This window comes from Elaeis guineensis, chromosome 1 (genome assembly GCF_000442705.2).
Source record: "Elaeis guineensis isolate ETL-2024a chromosome 1, EG11, whole genome shotgun sequence".
NCBI classification, from domain to species: domain Eukaryota; kingdom Viridiplantae; phylum Streptophyta; class Magnoliopsida; order Arecales; family Arecaceae; genus Elaeis; species Elaeis guineensis.
Window position 1 is genome coordinate 131,385,439 of NC_025993.2, and position 19,249 is coordinate 131,404,687.

General features: G+C 39.3%; 1 pseudogene; it reads left to right on the plus strand.

The window, feature by feature from the left end:
- The window catches only part of LOC140856570 (uncharacterized), a 122,567-nt pseudogene that overhangs the window by 65,889 nt on the left and 37,429 nt on the right, over positions 1 to 19,249 (plus strand).

Consider the following 19,249-nt stretch of genomic DNA (forward strand, 5'->3'; position numbering starts at 1 on the left):
TGCATGTAATGCATGAGGTGAAGGATGATAGTGTGTGATGCACACACCATAGATCTAGGGTTGGCCACCACAGATTGGACATTGGTCATGGTTGGATCTCCCATCATGATTCTTGACCTAGTCATGTAGGTGGCTGAAAATCTCAATCATAGAAGGGATGCTTCAAATTTTGTTTATGATTTTTTGTTGATGGGTTTGTTTTGACTACAGTTCATTAGCCTAATTTGATTAGGATTTATGATTGTAGATCAAAATTAGACTCATAATTCTAATTTGATTAAAATTTAGTTCAATTAAAGTTAACCAAATTGTCATTGATCAAATTTGATTAGGATTTGAGTTTTAGTTGATCAAATTTTGTAAATCTAATTTGATTAGAGTTTGTTTAAGAATTGGTTAACTTAACTCAAGAAGGTGACGGGTGGTTGATTTATAATTATAATTGAGTCATGAGTTGAATTCGAATAAAAAATCCTAGATGGATCCTGTACCCATATTTTAAACATCTTGATTGACATATACATGAATGATATCACAATTAGAATAATATGATTATTTTTTTCATACTTTCTATAAATATTATAAATTGTATGATGGATGGTTATAGACTAGAAATATCCATATGATGGATGTACTATGGAGGCTGATTGTATGGCTGTATCTTTCTATTCTTGTCTTTGTATGTTTCTAACAGTGATTGGGACTTTAACATGTTGATGTAAAATTAAAGATAGAAAATTTTATTTGTAAATAGATAGAAATTATTTTTTTGTATTTATGAATAAAGAAAGAAGATGGAACATTGATCGAAGTCTTTATGAAGATGAAGATCGGACTACTAGCGAGTCGAGAGCAGAGGCACATGAAGATCGACCATGAGATAGTTCAATCTGTGATGCACTAGGATGAGACCAGTAATCTATCCTAGTGGCTCAGATGGATTACACTAGAAAAGTCCATAACCATCCAATTTTCTTATATGATCTTTCATGCAGGTAGTTACATTTACATATATACTGCTTGAATGCATATTTATATATTTTGGATATGCTTGAGACCTAAGTCTCTCATTTAAATTATATTAAGTTATAATAGTGAAGTGTTAAGAACACTATTCATGTCTTCATGCCAAGCCAGTATTATATCAAGAATCATAGTAGGCTTATTGTGCAACCACAAAGCTTAACTATGGGAACTGATATGATACTATCTTGGTGCATAATGATACTGATGGTATTTAGCTCATGCTAAGTCAATAGAATATGTTAAAAATTGTAGTGAGTTTATTATGCAACCACAAGGCTTGCTATAGGATTTGATGTGATGTTGATTTAGTGATGCTTACAGTATGTTTGGATATGTTACTTTGTTGTGCAACCACAAAAGCAGCATTATTCAAATATGATTGTATAAAAATGAAGAATATGACTTAACTAAAATACTATAATTTATTGTGCAACCACAAAGCTACAAATATTTTAGAGGTAAAAATTATGTTAGAAGTTGCATAAGATGCAATTGGAAAGAATTCCTACCTATGAACTCCTCAAAGATTTATTGTGTAACCATAAGGCTTTTGAAGAGCAATTGAGATCTCAACCCTACTTAAAATCTGACGACAGGATTTCTTATTTTTCATACTTGAGGGCTATGAAATTTGTCAAATAAGTAGAAGACACAATTAGATAAAAGATCTCATCTAAATTGTGCATGTCATCATGAGTAGTCCATTTAGTTTTGTTCTTTATATATTCATTTGCATCTTTACTGTTACTGCATGGTATATTTGATGCCAATATATTGACTGAATCAAACCACATAGACTGATTGAAAAATTTGAGAATAGTTCTTACTTAGGAGATAGTTTTCTATTCTCTTGATCTCGATTTGATCGAAAATAATTAAGGCTGACGAAATATGACCCAACCACCAACCAACCCATATTCGATCTATCATAAATAGGTTTGAATTTAGGCTAAATGGATTTAGGTCATAAATGGATCGACCTATTTAACCTATTTAATAATTATCAGATTTGAATTTTAGATATCTGACCCATTTAATCCGTTTAATATTCAGATCAGGTTGAGTCAGATAATCTATTTAAGCTGTTTAACCTATTTAACTTATTTCTGACCCATTTAGCCTAATCTGTTTAACCCATTTAAGATTGTTTAACTTGTTTAAAATCTGTTTAACCTATTTCTAACCTATTTAATCCGATCCATTTAACCTGTTTAATCGTTTAATCTGTTTAACCTAATTTGATCTATTTAATAAATAGATTAAATAGATCAGGTGGGTTACCTATTTAATAAACAGATCGAGTTTAGATTTGAATTTTTGATCCATTTAATAAACAGATCGGATTTGGATTGATGATTTTTTGATCTGACTCGTATTAACCCAACTCGTTTATAACCCGATCCGATCCAATTGCCACCCTAAGAGTAATACTATAGAGGAATGAACCGCATATGAGATATGACGGTTGACATACTGAAGACAAATTATCCGTTCTGATCGGATCACCAGGGTGTGATTTAAAAATTTTTCTATTCTAATCGAAATATAACATTTATATTTACCTTAGTTGTAGCAGAATAGGGATCAAATCTTCAAAGGTTGCTTGAATCTGATAACTCACGAGGCTTGAAAATACAGGCCCTCTACTTCGAATGCATGCCAAACCTCGCACGAAAGATGGATGAAGTCTCGGGTCATCACACCTTCTAAAGGCAGCAAGCAAGGAGGAATAGAGCCTCTGATGTGATGCCTCACACTAGCAAATGGGATGCCAAAATCCTTTTCATGCCAAGAGGAGATCAGCCCCACACGCCAAGGAGAAGGATAGCACTCCTTTTGGGACGCCCACACCTCTTTACTCTCACCTTAGCACTCAATCAGATTGACATCCTTTGATGGTTAGAGGTCCTCTTATTTATAGATGATTTTCCATAACCCATTAGACTAGGAGTCCTAATTCAAATTAGCTTTGAATTTTTTCACCCTTTATCATATGAGGAGTCCTAATGGAGATAGGATTGGTGCCTAACTTGGTGCCCCCATGCACCCACACTTACACCCAAGAGGAGGGGCGGCATAATCAGTGCCCCCATCCTCTCTTGGTCGACCATGAAGAGAGAGAGTCTCAGTAATTCTGAACTTTAAGGATCCAATCCAATTTTGAGTCAAATTGAATTCAATTTGAACTTGATTCGAACCAATTTCGAATAAACTGTCAATCCCAAACTGTTTAAATTTTAAAATCAAGTTTAATTTAGAATTTCAATCCAAAATTTAATTAAATCAGATCTAATCTAAAATTAATTGCACTTAAATTTAATCTCTCATAGACTCTTTGGATCATAGATCAAATCTTGTTCATCCTTGGAATTGAACCTGAACCTCATATCTAGTGCTAGTTAGACATAGTCAACTGTTTAATCGTGTATGACCTTCAACTTAATTCTCAATTAAGCTAATCTATTTATTTAGTCAATTCATGTACTTTTAATATTGAATATATAGACTTAGGTCGATTCTTTTCTATATTGCTTGACTTTGTGCGTGACTCCATAGGTTCAATATAAGTCAGTAGTACAGGAATCATTTTCTGTACTAATCAAAGTTATCATCTAACAATGGTTCTCGATGTCTGGATAGATCGAATATATGTAAGGTAATATTTAAGAACCTATATATATGGTTATCGCATAATTCATTTCTTTGATCATAAATGCTCAAGAAAAATTTAAGGTTTAACTATCAACCTTGGATGAGTCATCCATATTGTATTTCAACCTTTCAAGTTCATCACATGGATTATCCAGGCCTAGGGTTACCAAATTAAAATACAGTGATATATTAACTCTCATAATTCGAGAGGTCAATCCCATCTTGATCCACACACAGACTTTGCAAGTACTTGACTGTACTCAGTAACCTTCCATACTGCATTAGAAATACAAGTAGTCCAGCACAAAGCACAGTGAGTTACTTGCAAGCCACTATGGTGATCTAAGATCTGAGAGACACTCATGCCTATATGCTTCGTGAGCTGCTCTTGACAGTAAAGTACTCCATAGGTGAGTCACTTATTCATGATGATGTACTCCTACATCTCATCTGTATGCCATACCAGTGTCTCCACACTCCTTGGTTAACAGGACACTCAACTTATGTGACACACAATGACCTACATTCGATGAACATCATCATCCTTTAATGATGTATTATTTGATTGCAAATATGTTTAAGAACTATTTGATGAATCCTTCTTTATCGATTGTTATATAGTTTTAAGGACTTCATCACAATATAAGAGTTCTAATAAGGAAGATGTACATCTTATGATGAAAAATATCAAATAAACTTTTATTATTTCATAATTTATATATAATTATAAAAAGCATAATTGTCCAAATGATTAATTTTAGACATATTTTCTAACAACTCTCACTGGACTAAAATCAATCGATATAGTATTTAATACCCATCTTCCATTTGTATTCATCGAACATTTTGATTTTGAGTACTTTAATAAATGGGTCAGTCAAGTTCTCCTTTCCGTCGATCTTCTGAAGCTCGACATCACCTCGATCCATGATTTTTTGGATCAGATAGTAGTGGTGCAAAATATACTTGGTGCGCTGATGGGACTTCAGTTCTTTTGCTTGAACTATGGCTCTAGTGCTATCGTAGTATAGTAGAATAAAACATCAAGGAAGGATGCCACTCCAAGCTTGCTGATGAACTTTCATAATTAGATAGCTTCTTTTGCACATCGGATGTCATGATATATTCTACCTTGCAAGTTGAATCAACTATGGTGTGCTGCTTGAAATTTTTTCAATAAATCGCTCCTTTATTTAGGATAAATACATAATCTAACACACTCTTACTGTTATCATAATCTAACTGAAAGTTAGAATCAGTATATCCTACAAGTTTTAAGTCAATATCTTCATAGATAAGCCATTGATCCTTAGTATTTCTCAAATACTTAAGGATTATCTTTACAATCTTCCAATGATTCTTCCTCAGATCAAATTGGTACCTACTCACTATCTCTAGTGAGTGTGCCACATCCGACCTCATATATATCATGGTGTACATGATAGATCTCACTGTCAAAGCATATGAGATTCTACTCATATATTCTCTCTCTTATGGAGGTGTCAGACAATTCTTCTTAGAGAGTATAATTTATGGCCTATCGGAAGATAGTCTTTTTTGAAATTCTTCATGCTGAAATGAGTGTAATTTTATGGCCTATCAGAAGATAGCCTTTTTAAAATTCTTCATGTTGAATCATTTCAGCATGATATTGATGTATGTGGATTGGGACAATCCAAGCAGCTTCTTAGATCTATCTCTATAGATCTTCATCCTTAGGACAAGGATGCTTCTTCCAAATCCTTTATGGACAACTGTAAAGATAGCCAAAGCTTTATACCTTATAAAGCAGGAACGTCATTCCTATTAACAGTATATCATGCATATACAGTACAAGAAAGATGACTATAGAATCATTATCTTATTTATAAATATATGATTCTTCTTCTTTCCTAATGAAATCATACATTTTGATTACCTTATCAAAATATATTTCCAACTCCGAGATGTCTGCTTCAATCCATAAATAGATCTTTGAAGCTTACACACTTTTGATTCATCTATAGATGTGGACCCTTTAGGTTGTATCATATACACCTTTTCTTCTAACTCTCTATTAAAAAAATGTTTTGACATTCATTTGCCAGATCTCATAATCGAAATGTGCTACTATCATAAGTATAATCTGGATGGATTTGAGCATTGTCACAGAAAAAAATATTTCATCATAGTTAATACCATAATGTTAATGATATCTCTTTACAACTAAACGGGCTTTATAGGTCTCCACCTTCTTATCTGCACCCTTTTTCTTTTAAATATTCATTTACACCCTATGGGTTTAATCTCTTCGGATGGATCAATAAGTGTCTATACACTATCGATCTCCATGGACTCCATCTCAAATTTTATGGTCTCAAGTCATTTTTCTGAGTTGGATCTTTCATGGCATCCATGTAGGTGATCGAATCCTCATCGTTCTCATCGAGTTCAACAGGATCACTATCTCGGATCAAAAAACCATAGTATATGTTCGACTGATGCGGTACTCTATCGAATCTCCTTAAAGATACCTCAATAATGGGCTCTACATTTGATCTAATCAAATCTGATTCTATATTTTCATTGATCTGTGTCAGTTTTTCTACCTGTTGAACTTTATCAAGTTCAATCTTAGAGGCATCAGTTTCTTCATTAAGAAACTCTTTTTCTAAAAAGACTACTTTATTACTGACAAACAACTTTTATTCTTCAGTAAGATAGAAATAATATTCTTTAGTTTCTTTTAAATATCCTATAAAATAATATTTATCAGACTTTGGTCCGAGCTTGTTGGTCTGTAAATATTTACATAAGCTGGACAACCTCAAATCCTAAAGTGAGAGAGTGTCGGCCAACGTCCAATCCATATCTCATATGGAGTTTTTGTGATCGATTTGCTCGGAACGTTGTTCAGAATATAGCATGCAGCTCAAGTGCATAATCTTAAAAAGAGATTGACAGATTTGCAAACCTCATCATGGATCAAACCATATCTAACAGAGTTTAATTTTTTCTTTCTGACACCCCATTATACTGTGGTGTCTCTGGAGGATCTATTATGAGAGAATCTTATTTCTCTTAGATATGTTAAAAATTATTGAAAAGGTATTCACCTCTTCGGTTGACTGAACAGTTTTAATACTCTTCTCGATTTATTTTTCTACCTCATTATGAAATCATTTGAACATTTCAAATGATTTAGACTTGTGCTTCATAAGCTAGACATATCCATACCTCGATTGGTCGTCAGTGAATGTAATGAAGTAGTAATACCCTCCTCTGTGGCTATGTTCATAGGTCCACATACATCACTATATACTAGACCTAGAATATCACTGCTCATTCATCATTTCTAGTAAAGAATGACTTGGTCATCTTTTCAAGAAGAAAGACTTATAGGTTGACAATGATTTATAATCATTGATATCGAGGATTTTCTCTTTAGATAACCTATTTATCCTATTCTTATTTATATGATCGAGCTTGCAATGCCAAAGATAGGCATCTGTGACATTATCTATTCTAGGATATTTTTCGATGTATATATTATACTAACAGACTATGATAAAATATAAATACCATGTTTTAATTATCCACTTATAACAATGATACTATTCATAATAATATTATAGTAACTTTTCTTGATAGAAAAATTATAACCATTCTTGGCCAAAAGACCTATGGAAATAACATTCATAAGGAAAGATGGACAATAATGACAGTCATCTAAAATAATGGCATTTGAATTGAGAGCAAGCTGAACTTTTTTTATAGCTAGAACTGGAACAGCTCTTTCATCTCCAACATTCAGGAATCGTTCGCTCTTCTCAAATTATCTATTAATCTGAAGTCCCTGCAATGAATTGCAGATATGAATTGGACTTCTGATATCCAATACCCAAGTAGTAGTATCATAGATAGAGAAATTATAAGGTGTTATCAAATAAGTACCTTATCTAGCAATCTTTTATAGATTTTTCTTGCTAGGCCTATTCAAATGAAGAAAAACTAGATATAGAGGATAATTCCTCTTTCAGTGCCCAAACTTCTATAAAAGAAGCCTTCTGCCTGACTCTGGTCTATTTTGACTGGTTAGTTCGATTGGACCTAGAAGCCTTAGCACGATCCTTATGCACCATCTTTTTCTTCCTCTCTTAAAGGATCGATGCTCTATTAAGGATAAATCCTCAAGTGTGTCAAAAGACTTGTTCAACATGTGAAACATCTTCTTTGGCTGAGCATCTATGAATTTACAACTAAATTCATCACTCATTGCAGCTCTCATTATGCAACATACTATCATATAGTCATTTAGCCACTTCTATAAGTGTCTCCAACCCTCGCATCCGCATTAGGAGCTAGTACTTCAGTGCTGGATCTGTAATCACATATAGGATCCTCTCATGTTCGAGAACTATTCTCAATTTTTGATACCAATTATCGAAATTGAATCTCATAAACTTGTCACTGTCCAACAGTGAGCAGGCAATAAAGTACTAGCCATCACTGAAAGAAAAATAAAAGACCTATTAGTACATGAATTATTTAATCCTAAAAACTTGAACTTTAGTATAAAGGTCCTCCTACTATTTTATATGAATTGATAGCCTCTATCTTTAATTTAAAAAATTACTTTAATTCTTTTGTAGGTACTAGAATCTACACAGACTGCACACGAGTCGACTATGACCGGCCAACTTATGTATATCTATAGGTAGATTCTTAATCAATTATTTTTTTAATAATTTTTAATAATTAATTTTATTTAAATTTTTTTTAGTAGGCTAGGGCCTCCACTGAAAATCTTGATTAGGTCCAATCGTTAACATGACCATATTCAGCCCATCTAACCAATAAATAATCAAATCCGACTACAGTCGATCAATCTGACCATCCATCAGAGAGACATGACTGAGCTATCATATAATGAATGATAATTTCAATATCTAAATAAATACCAGACTTATAGGTTTGCAATGCTTAGCTAGACTATTAGACCCATTATCATCTATCTTAATGGGAGGCTATGATCTAGTTATCATCATAACTAGCTTATTTTAAAGACTTAATAATTTAGAGGATTTATTTTCAATGATTTGAGAAGCAATTGACCGGCGAGTCTTAAATCCTCCCATTGACTTTATCAAGTCATGAAGAGGACTATAGACAAACTGGTCCAAGGCACCTAACTCATCGAACTGATTTAATGATTTGAGAATAAGAGAAGAGATTAATCGATAAGTCATAAATTCCTCCACTAACTTTATCAAGTCATAAAGAGGATTATAGACAAGCTGGTCTAGAGACACCTAAATCAGTCACACTGATTTTTCTTAATAGCATAAGTCAGCTCGAATCAACTAGTGATCTAATCAAAACATAATCTATCAAATTGATCAGGTAAGTGAGATCGGTGGAGGATCTGCCTCGGCTTGTCTTAGACACCATCGAAATAGCCAGATCAATGGACTGCCAATTAAAAATCACTGATTATATTAAAAGCAATATTGTCAAACTTATCTTAGACACAAATTGATCGATTAGTTTCGATTTGATCAACTAAAGGACTCGGACTAAACCATTGAGCCACAATCATGTCCATTTGGTATGGTCAAAAATATGGACTTGTTCAAGCTACAACTACTGAGGTTGATCTTATAAAAAATCTGACCTAATCTAACTCAACTCTTGATTAGATTTAATCAATTTTTCTAATTAGTCCATATTTATTTCTAACTTTAGACCTAATCCAGTTAGAAGATCTATTCTGCTAACCCATGGCTCATCATTTTATGAGGTGTCTTAACATTTTCAATTCTCAATTCTAAATACTTAATTTTAAATTAAGTATGTGAAATGTGTGTTTTAGTTTGTAAAACTATTCTATCAGAATTTTAAGTGAAACATACATCATATGTCATACAATTTTTAGATCTTAAAATCTAATTTTTAGATTTATATTTAATAATTAAATATACATAAATCTGATCTAAATATCATATATACATCATATGTATCATGATCACTTTTAGATCAATATCGATTACATCATATGCAACCTACAATTCAAATCTTAAAATAATTTTATATATAAATTTATTTTATTAAAATTATAATTAATCATAAATTATTTTAGATCTAATCTAAATATATTCATAATTAAAATAATTTTAAATTTTTTTTACTATTCTTCTTCATGAGATTTAATCACAAATACCTCTACACGTCATAAGAGCATCCATCGAATAGAAAGAGAGGATATTTAAATCTACTTGCTCTTATGATCGGACGTCTGGTGATCAATCCAATCTGAGTACTGGACTACTAAGATTAGAAATCTAATTTCTACTAATTACATCAATATGCATATTGTCAAACAATCTAAACATGCACATAGGAATATGATCATATCAAATATGACATGCATCTAATCTAATTAGATCATGGCATTAGACATATATTTTATTTTAGATCTGAAACTAAATTTATACAACATATAAATTAATTAATTTAAATCTAAAATCATATAAAAATCTATTCAAAATATATATATGATTGCATAAAAAAATTTTGATTTGAGATATGATCAAACATACGTAGATGTGTCGCTAAAATCAGATCTGAAACTCTGTCACACAGATTCAGATTTGAGCCTGATTCAAACATCAATTCTCTAATTAAATTATATCATAAAAAATATAAAAATAAGATTTAAATCTATGTATAATTAAATTTTTATTCAAACATAAAAATCCACACATAAATTTTTTGCTAAAATAGATTTTCGACAAATCAGATTCAGGGGTTGATTTTGATCTGATACTCTGATCAAAATCAGATCAAAAATATACTGAAGATATCAAAAGAAATCAAGATTTAATTATATCAAAAATTCTAGTTCATAATCAGATAAAAAAATCAAAAAAAATTTAAAATTAGACTATGCGATCATGACATACAGGTCTGGCTCTAATACGAGTTGAAAAAAAATTATCCGATCTGATCAGATGGTCAGGATGTGATTTGAAAATTTTTCTATTTTAGTAAAAATATAATATTTATATTTATCTTGGTCATAATGGAATAGGGATCAAATCTCCAGAGGTTGCTTGATTTCGATGCCTTGTGAGGCCTGAAAGTACAGATCCTCTATTTTCCGTGCACGCCAAACCTCGTAGGAAAGATAGATGAAGTCTCGAGTCATTGCACCTTCTGAAGGCAGCAAGAGAGAGAGGAATAGAGCCTTTGATGTGATGCCTCACACCAGTAATTGGGATGCCAAAAGCCTTTTCATGCTAGAAGGAGATCAGCCCCAATTCAGCATGCCAAGGACAAGGATAGCACTCCTTTCGGGATGCCCACATCTCTTTGCTGTCACCTTAGCACTCAATCAGATTGACATCTTTTGATGCTTAGAGGTCCTCCTTATTTATAAATAATTTTTCATGACCCATTAGACTAGGAGTCCTAATTCAAATCAGCTTTGAATTTTTGCATCCCTTATATATGAGGAGTCCTAATGGAGATAGGATTGGCACCTAACTTGCACCCTATGCACCCACGCATACACCTAAAAGGAGGGGTGGCATAACCAGTGCCCCCACCCTCTCTTGGTCGGCCATGAAGAGAGAGAGTTTCAGTAATTCTGGACTTTAAGGATCCAATCTAATTTTGGATCAAATCGAATTCAATTCAAATCTGATTCGAACCAATTTCAAATAAGCTGTCAATTCCAAACTATTTAAGATTATAGGATCAAGTCTAACTTGAATTTTTGACCCCATTAAGTTTAATTAAATTATATCTAATCTAAAATTAATTAACACTTAAATCCAATCTCTCATAGATTTTTGGATCATCGATCAAATTTTATTCATCCCCAAAATTAAACCTGAATCTCATGTCTAGTGCTAGCTAGATATAGTCGACTGTTTAATCCCATATGATTCTCAACTTAATTTTAATTAAGCTAATCTATTTATTTAATCAAGTTATGTACTTCTAGTATTGAACATATAGACTTAGATCAATTCTTTTCTATGTTGATTAACTTTGTGCGTGACTCCATAGGTTCGAATATTAAGCCGGTAGCACAGGAATCATTTTCTATACTAATCAAAGTTACCATCTAGTAATGGTTTTCAACATCCAGATAGATCAAATATATATAAGATAATATTCAAGAACCTACGCATATGGCTACCACATAATTCATTCTTTTGACCACAAATGCTCAAGAAAAACTTAGGATTTAACTGACAACCCTGGATGAGTTATCCATATTGTATTTCAACCTTTCAAGTCCATCACATGAATTATCCAAGCTCAGGATTTACTAAATTGATATACAGTGATGCATTAACTCCTTAATTTGGAGAGGTCAATCCCATCTTAATCCACACACAGACTTCACAAATATTTGACTATATCCAATAGCATTCCGTCACTGCAGTAGAAATACAGATGGTTCAGTACCAAAGCACAGTGAGTTGCTTGCAAGTCACTATGATGATCTCAGATCTGAGGATACTTATATATATATGCTTCACGAGCTACTCTTGATAGTAGAGTGCTCCACAGGTGAGTCACTTATTCAATAATGATGTATTCCTACATCTCACCTGTATGCCATACTAAATCTCCACACTCCTTGATTAAAAGGATAACCAACCTATATGGTACACAATGGCCTACATTCGATGAATGTCATTGTCTTTTAATGACATGTTATTTGATCATGAATATATTTAAGAACTATTTGATGAATCCTCCTTTATCAATTGTCATATATTTGTAAGGACTTCATCACAATACAAGAGTTCTAATAAAAAAATGTACACCTTATGATGAAAAATATCAAATAAATTTTTATTATTTTATAATTTATATATAATTATAAAGAGTATAATCATCTAAACGATTGATTTAGGATATATTTTCTAACAAGTATGACTATCTAGTGTATCCTAATTGACTTGATCTTGCAATTAAGTCAGTTAGGTTCTTGTATTGAATGGTGAGTAGAGCAAGGATTTGATACTACAAATAATTTTTGATTCCTTCTTTTTGGATAGCATCGTGAAAAGAAGAAGATGAAGAATATTTTCATCAAAGGTACCTATTTTTGTTGTAGCAATATTTAGTATTGAAAAGAAAATTGTAAGAGTTGTCTTGCAAATGTGAAGCAATAACAAAATACAAAGATTGTATTTGCTAGAGGTTTGTATTTGATACAAAGAAAATTTATCATCAAATACTTTAGCTTCGATTCTTAGGTATTACATACCTTGTGTGGTTTTCGTTTATGCAAGTTGTTGTAAGGACTATAAGGAATATGAAAGTTGAATAAAGTGACCCCAATCTCCATGTACTAACATTGGGATAGGGCATGTGAGCTATCAGGCCTCGTATATATGGATGTATGAAGGCTAATAACAACTCAGCCCTGAGTTGGATACTCCATATGAGATATGGTGTGATCCATCATTTGCTTCATAGACCTTTCAATATCTTTTTGAAGATATGCCCTAGAAACTGCTACATATATTTTGAAAAATATATCATCTATATTTGTTACTAGTACTCCATATGAGATATAAAAAAAAAGAGATAGGTTGCCCAACTTGTGTGAAAAGAGTTGATGTACATAAATTTTCATGCTAGATCAGATAAGTATAGGTTTGTAGGCTATTCTAAGAAGAGTATGTGATGCTACTTCTTCCTCCATAATGAATAAAAGTATTTGTCAGTAGGCATCCCACTCGTAGTGGAAGGATAATTAAACTTGAGAAGTTCAAGACCTACAAACTATCCCACATCTACTTGTGGAGAGTCCACAAGTTGTTCCTCGACCAGATATGCTCATTCATGAGACACAACCTCGATACACATCTCCTCTCCGAAGGTCAATCAGAGTGTGTAATGTACCACTCAAAAATAGATTTTGTTATTAAGAATGACAATGAGCCACACATCATTGAGAATGATGATCTTGTGACCTATTCGAAAATAATCAAGAACAGAGATTCTGACAGATGGCTTGGAGTCAAGAAATTTGAGATGGACTCTCTGTATATCAACCAAATATAGACTTTGGTAGATGCACTTGTGGGTATGACATAATAGATTGATAGCAGGAATGTCCATCCAAATTTTGCTTGCTATTGTTGTATATCAGCTAGAGAGATTTCTCTTTTAGTGGGAGAGAAAATCTAGTAGGCAATGATTGAGGAGTCGATACGTTCATTTTGATAAGATAGTCAAATTGTTTGACTCTATCAAAATATGGATGAACCGTGTGTGTACAAGAAGATAAGTGGTAATCTCATTGATGTTTTAGTTTTGTATGTGGATGACGTACTGCACATTAGAAAGTTATCCCAATATTGCAATCGATCAAGAGCTAGCTATCACAGATATTTTCCATGAAAGACTTGGGTGAAGCATTCATTATACTTAGTATAAAGATCTATAGAGATAGATCCAAGTGGGTGCTAGGCATATCCCAGTCTAGGTACATAGTTTTTATGTTGGAGAGGTTCAACATGGATGGGTGTTGTTGGGTATAAAATACCCACAGTCGAAGTCTTCAACAGAATCAACGATTCCGCCCACGATGCCGACCTCAAAGGAAGACTCCGCCCGGACTCCTACGGGAGCCGGGCTTCATCCTCGACTCCAACGGCTGCAGACAGACTTCGTCCGGACTCCTACAGGAGCCAAACTCTGCCGACGACTTCAACAGCAAGTAGACTCCGCCCCGACTCCTACGGGAGCCGGGCTCCGCTCGGACTCCTACGGGAGCCGGGCTCCGTCCTCAACGTCAACTGCTGGTAAGCTGTCCGAACTCCTACGGGAGCCGGACTTGGCCTTTAACTTTGATTGCAGGAAGACTCCGCCCGGACTCCTACGGGAGCCGGGCATCATCCTCGACTCCAACGGCTGCAGACAGACTTCGTCCGGACTCCTATGGGAGCCGGACTCCGCCGATGACTTCAACAGCAAGTAGACTCCGCCCCGACTCCTACGGGAGCCGGGCTCCGTCCTCAACGTCAACTGCTGGTAAGCTGTCCGGACTCTTACGAGAGCCGGACTTGGCCTTTAACTTTGATTGCAGGAAGACTCCGCCCGGACTCCTACGGGAGTCGGGCTTCATCCTCGACTCCAACGGCTGCAGACAGACTTCGTCCGGACTCCTACGGGAGTCGGACTCCGCCGGCAACTCCGACCTCAAGTAGACTCCGCCCGGACTCCTACGGGAGTCGGGCTCCATCCTCAACGTCAACTGCCGGTAAGCCCCGTCCGGGCTCCTACTGGAGCCGGACTTCGCCTTTAACTTTGATTGCAGGAAAACTTCGCCCTGACTCCTACGGGAGCCGGGCTCTGTCCACGACGCCAAAGAAGGCTCCGCCCGGACTCCTACGGGAGCCGGACTCCGCCGATAACTCTGACCTCAAGTTGACTCCACCCGAACTCCTACGGGAGCCGGGCTCCGTCCTCAACATCAACTACCGGTAAGCCCCGTCCGGGCTCCTATGGGAGCCGGACTTGGCCTTTAACTTTGATTGCAGGAAGACTCCGCCCGAACTCCTACGGGAGCCGGGCTTCGTCCTCGACTCCAACGGCTGCAGACAGACTTCATCCGGACTCCTATGGGAGCCAGACTCTGCCGACAACTCCGACCTCAAGTTGACTCCGTCCGGACTCCTACGGGAGCCGGGCTCCGTCCTCAACCTCAGCTGTCGGTAAGCCTTGTCTGGGCTCCTACGGGAGCCAGACTTTGCATCTAATTTTGATTGCAGGGGATTCCACCCGGACTCCCATGGGAGCCGGGCTCCACCCACGACCCCAACCGCAAGGAGGACTCTGCTCGGACCCCTACGGGGGCCAGACTCCGGCCGCTGCCGAACTTCAGCCAGCAGATCTGCGCTCCCAGATCACAATCACAGCCACGATCCTACTCCACTTCCTGCGGCGGATTCCGCACAGCTCCATCACTCCCTGACAGGCCGCAGTAACGGTCGCAACACTGCTCCGCTCCCTACGATGGATCCCACGCAGCTCCATTACTACCTGGCAGACCACGATAAACGGCCACGATCCTGCTCCACCTCCTACAATGGATACCGCACGATTCTCCCATCCGCTGCCAAGACGCGACAGCACACGTCGCCCCACTTCCCGTGGCAGGTTCCACGTGGCACGCCCCAGTGATGGCCACGGGTCTACTCCACTACTCTTCACAGCAAATTCCGCCTGACCCTAGGCAGCCCACTACCAGGCGGTTACAAACGTCGCCATCAATCTGTTACCTCCTCTGCCTATAAAAAGGGGGACCCAGATACATTATTCTATAAGCTCATTTTTTATCTCAAAACTCTGCTAAATTCTTCGTTCGAGCGCTCCATTCTTGTTGAGGCAGAGAACTGACTTGAGCGTCGGAGGGTCTTGCCGGAGCAACCCCACCTCCGGTTTAGACTTCCCTTGCAGGTCCCGATGGCAACCGCGACTTCTCCGACTCCAGCTTCTCCGGCGCAAGCGAATTTTTGCACCAACAGGATTGGCGCTAGAGGAAGGGCTGAACCTTCGCAGTTCCCTTGTTCTTAAAGGAGCGTTCAACGGAGCCGCCTCCGATCATCTCCTCCGACACCCACTCCTTATTTTTCCCCACTGGGTCCACACTCGATGCCTCCACGCAAGGCGTCCACGCGACGGTCCACGGCCTCCGTGACCAGGTCTCAGGCTCCAGCCTCCCCTCCTATTTTTCAACCTCCTCCTCCTCCTCCAGCGGCGGCGGTCGGTGTGGAGCAGTTTGACTTGCTGGCACAGCAGGTCAGAGGCCTCGTCGAAGCTGTGCAAGCAATGCAGCAGCAGCAGCCGCAGGCGTCAGCACACCCGGAAAGGGCATCTCCGGAATGCCAGAACCCGACGGCGGGGTGGGCCACCTGGGCCAGCCGCCCCGTCCTTCCTGGGAAAACAAACCTGAGGGTAGAGAGCCCTCAATCGGACCACGACTCCACCCCTGGAAGATCCCTGCCCCCGTTCTGTCAGAGGACCCTCGAGACTCGAAGTTGAGAGGATTTTCTGGACCGGAGGCTCCAGGAGATGAACCGGCGGATTGAAGAACTCCGCCATGCGCCCTCCGCTTATGGTGAGGACATTTATACTGACCCTCCCTTCTCCCAAACGATCATGCAGGAACCGATCCCGCCAAACTTCAAGCTTCCCCAGTTCGAAAGCTACGACGGGACTTCAGACCCGATTGATCATCTGGAGGCCTTCCAGACGATGATGCTGCTTCACGGTGCTCCTGACGCCATCTTATGCCGGGCTTTCCTGTCTACTTTGAAGGGAGCATCGAGGAACTGGTATTCGGCTTTGAAACTGGGTACCATCTTCTCCTTCGATCAAATGAGCCACCAATTTGTGGTCCATTTTGTCAGCAGCCGGTGCCCCCGGAAGGATTCGAAGTCCCTCATCAACATCAAGCAGAGGGAAGGGGAGTCCATACGGGCCTACATCAACCGCTTCAACATCGCGGCGCTGGAGGTCCGGAACTTGGACCAATCAGTTGCCATGGCCGCCCTGAAAGGCGGCCTTCAGAAGAATGATCTTTTATTCTCCCTAGAGAAGAAGTATCCCAGGGATTTTGCCGATTTGCTGGCCCGGGCTGAGGGATACGCCCGAGCGGAAGAAGCCTTCAAAATGAAGGATGATGAGACAGCAAGGGAGTGGCAAGCGGAAGATTCGAGTAAGCCCGCAGTGGAAAAAAGGCCAAAGGAAGTCCGGCCGCGTTCTCGATCCCCTCCAGGGCATAAGCGTGCCCATACTCCACCCCAGGCACGCAGGCAGAGAAGCCCGGACTGTGGGGTTCGGCGGGGTTCTCCACCAGGGAGATTCCGCAACTACGCCCCCCTCAACGCCTCGAAGGCCCAGGTATTAATGGAGGTCAGGGAGCAGCTCCCTAGGCCGGAGAGGATGAACACATACCCCGGGAAGCGCAACCCCAACAAGTTCTGCCTCTACCACCGCGACCACGGCCACGACACAGAGGAATGCATCCAGCTCCAGGACGAGATCGAGGAGCTCATTCGGCGAGGTCGACTTGACAGATTCATCCGCCGCAAGCCTGAGGGTGGGGGAGACCGGCCAAGAGCCCTTCCACAGCCTGAACCACCGAGAAGGGAGGAGCAACTCGGGGACCGGCCTCCCATCGGGACCATCGACTCCATCACCGGAGGGCCTCAAGGAGGGGCGGGCCACCCGCGACCAAGGAGCTCGAAAAACCTGTAAATATATCACTTACGATTTCACCTTGAATCTAATTTTCTTTCTACTTAACGTACTGGCATGGATTTGTTATGACTGGATACGACCCCGCCGAACGCTTAAAACACAGCCATGTCAGGAACAGGAGGAGAACCTCATCCTGACATGATCAAAGTCGAAGGCTCGGTTCTTTTAGACCGGATGGGGGGAGAGGCCTTACAACGCCCTAATGTGCCCCCACAGTCATGTCAGGAACAGGAGGAGAACCTCGTCCTGACATGAGCAAAGTCAAAGGCTCGGTTCTTTTAGACCGGATGGGGGGAGAGGCCTTACAACACCCTAATGTGCCCCCACAGCCATGTCAGGAACAGGAGGAGAACCTCATCCTGACATGAGCAAAGTCAAAGGCCCGGTTCTTTTAGACCGGATGGGGGGAGAGGCCTTACAATGCCCTAATGTGCCCCCACAGCCATGTCAGGAACAGGAGGAGAACCTCATCCTGATATGAGCAAAGTCGAAGGCCCGATTCTTTTAGACCGGATGGGGGGAGAGGCCTTACAACGCCCTAATGTGCCCCCACAGTCATGTCAGGAACAGGAGGAGAACCTCGTCCTGACATGAGCAAAGTCAAAGGCCCAGTTCTTTTAGACCGGATGGGAGGAGAGGCCTTACAGCACCCTAACGCACCCCCACAGCCAAGCCGAAAATGGGAGGAGAACCTCACACCGGCTCGAACAAAAAAGAAGACTTCACCCGGACTCCTACGGGAGCCGGATTCCACCCACAAGGAAGACTTCACCCGGACTCCTACGGGAGCCGGGTTCCATCCACAAGGAAGACTTCACCCGGACTCCTACGGGAGCCAGGTTCCGCCCACAAGGAAGACTTCACCCGGACTCCTACGGGAGCCGGGTTTCGCCCACAAGGAAGACTTCACCCGGACTCCTACGGGAGCCGGGTTCCGCCCACAAGGAAGACTTCACCCGGACTCCTACGGGAGTCGGGTTTCGCCCACAAGGAAGACTTCACCCGGACTCCTACGAGAGCCGGGCTCCGCCCATAACTCCAACTTCAAGAGGGATTCTCCGTCCGGACTCCCATGGGAGCCGAACTTAGCCTCGACTTCAGCGGAAAAAAAAAAAAACTCCAAGCAATAAAGGAAGGTAATGGATCGCAACAGTGATGATTGGAAAACAAACAGCGCCCAAGGGCAACTGAAGCTTGGATCCTCGAATTCAAGCCCTAGGAGGGACCCTGGGCCCGAGTGGCCCCAAGCGAACCTACAGCCATTGACGGAAAAATGACAATCGAGAATCTTTGA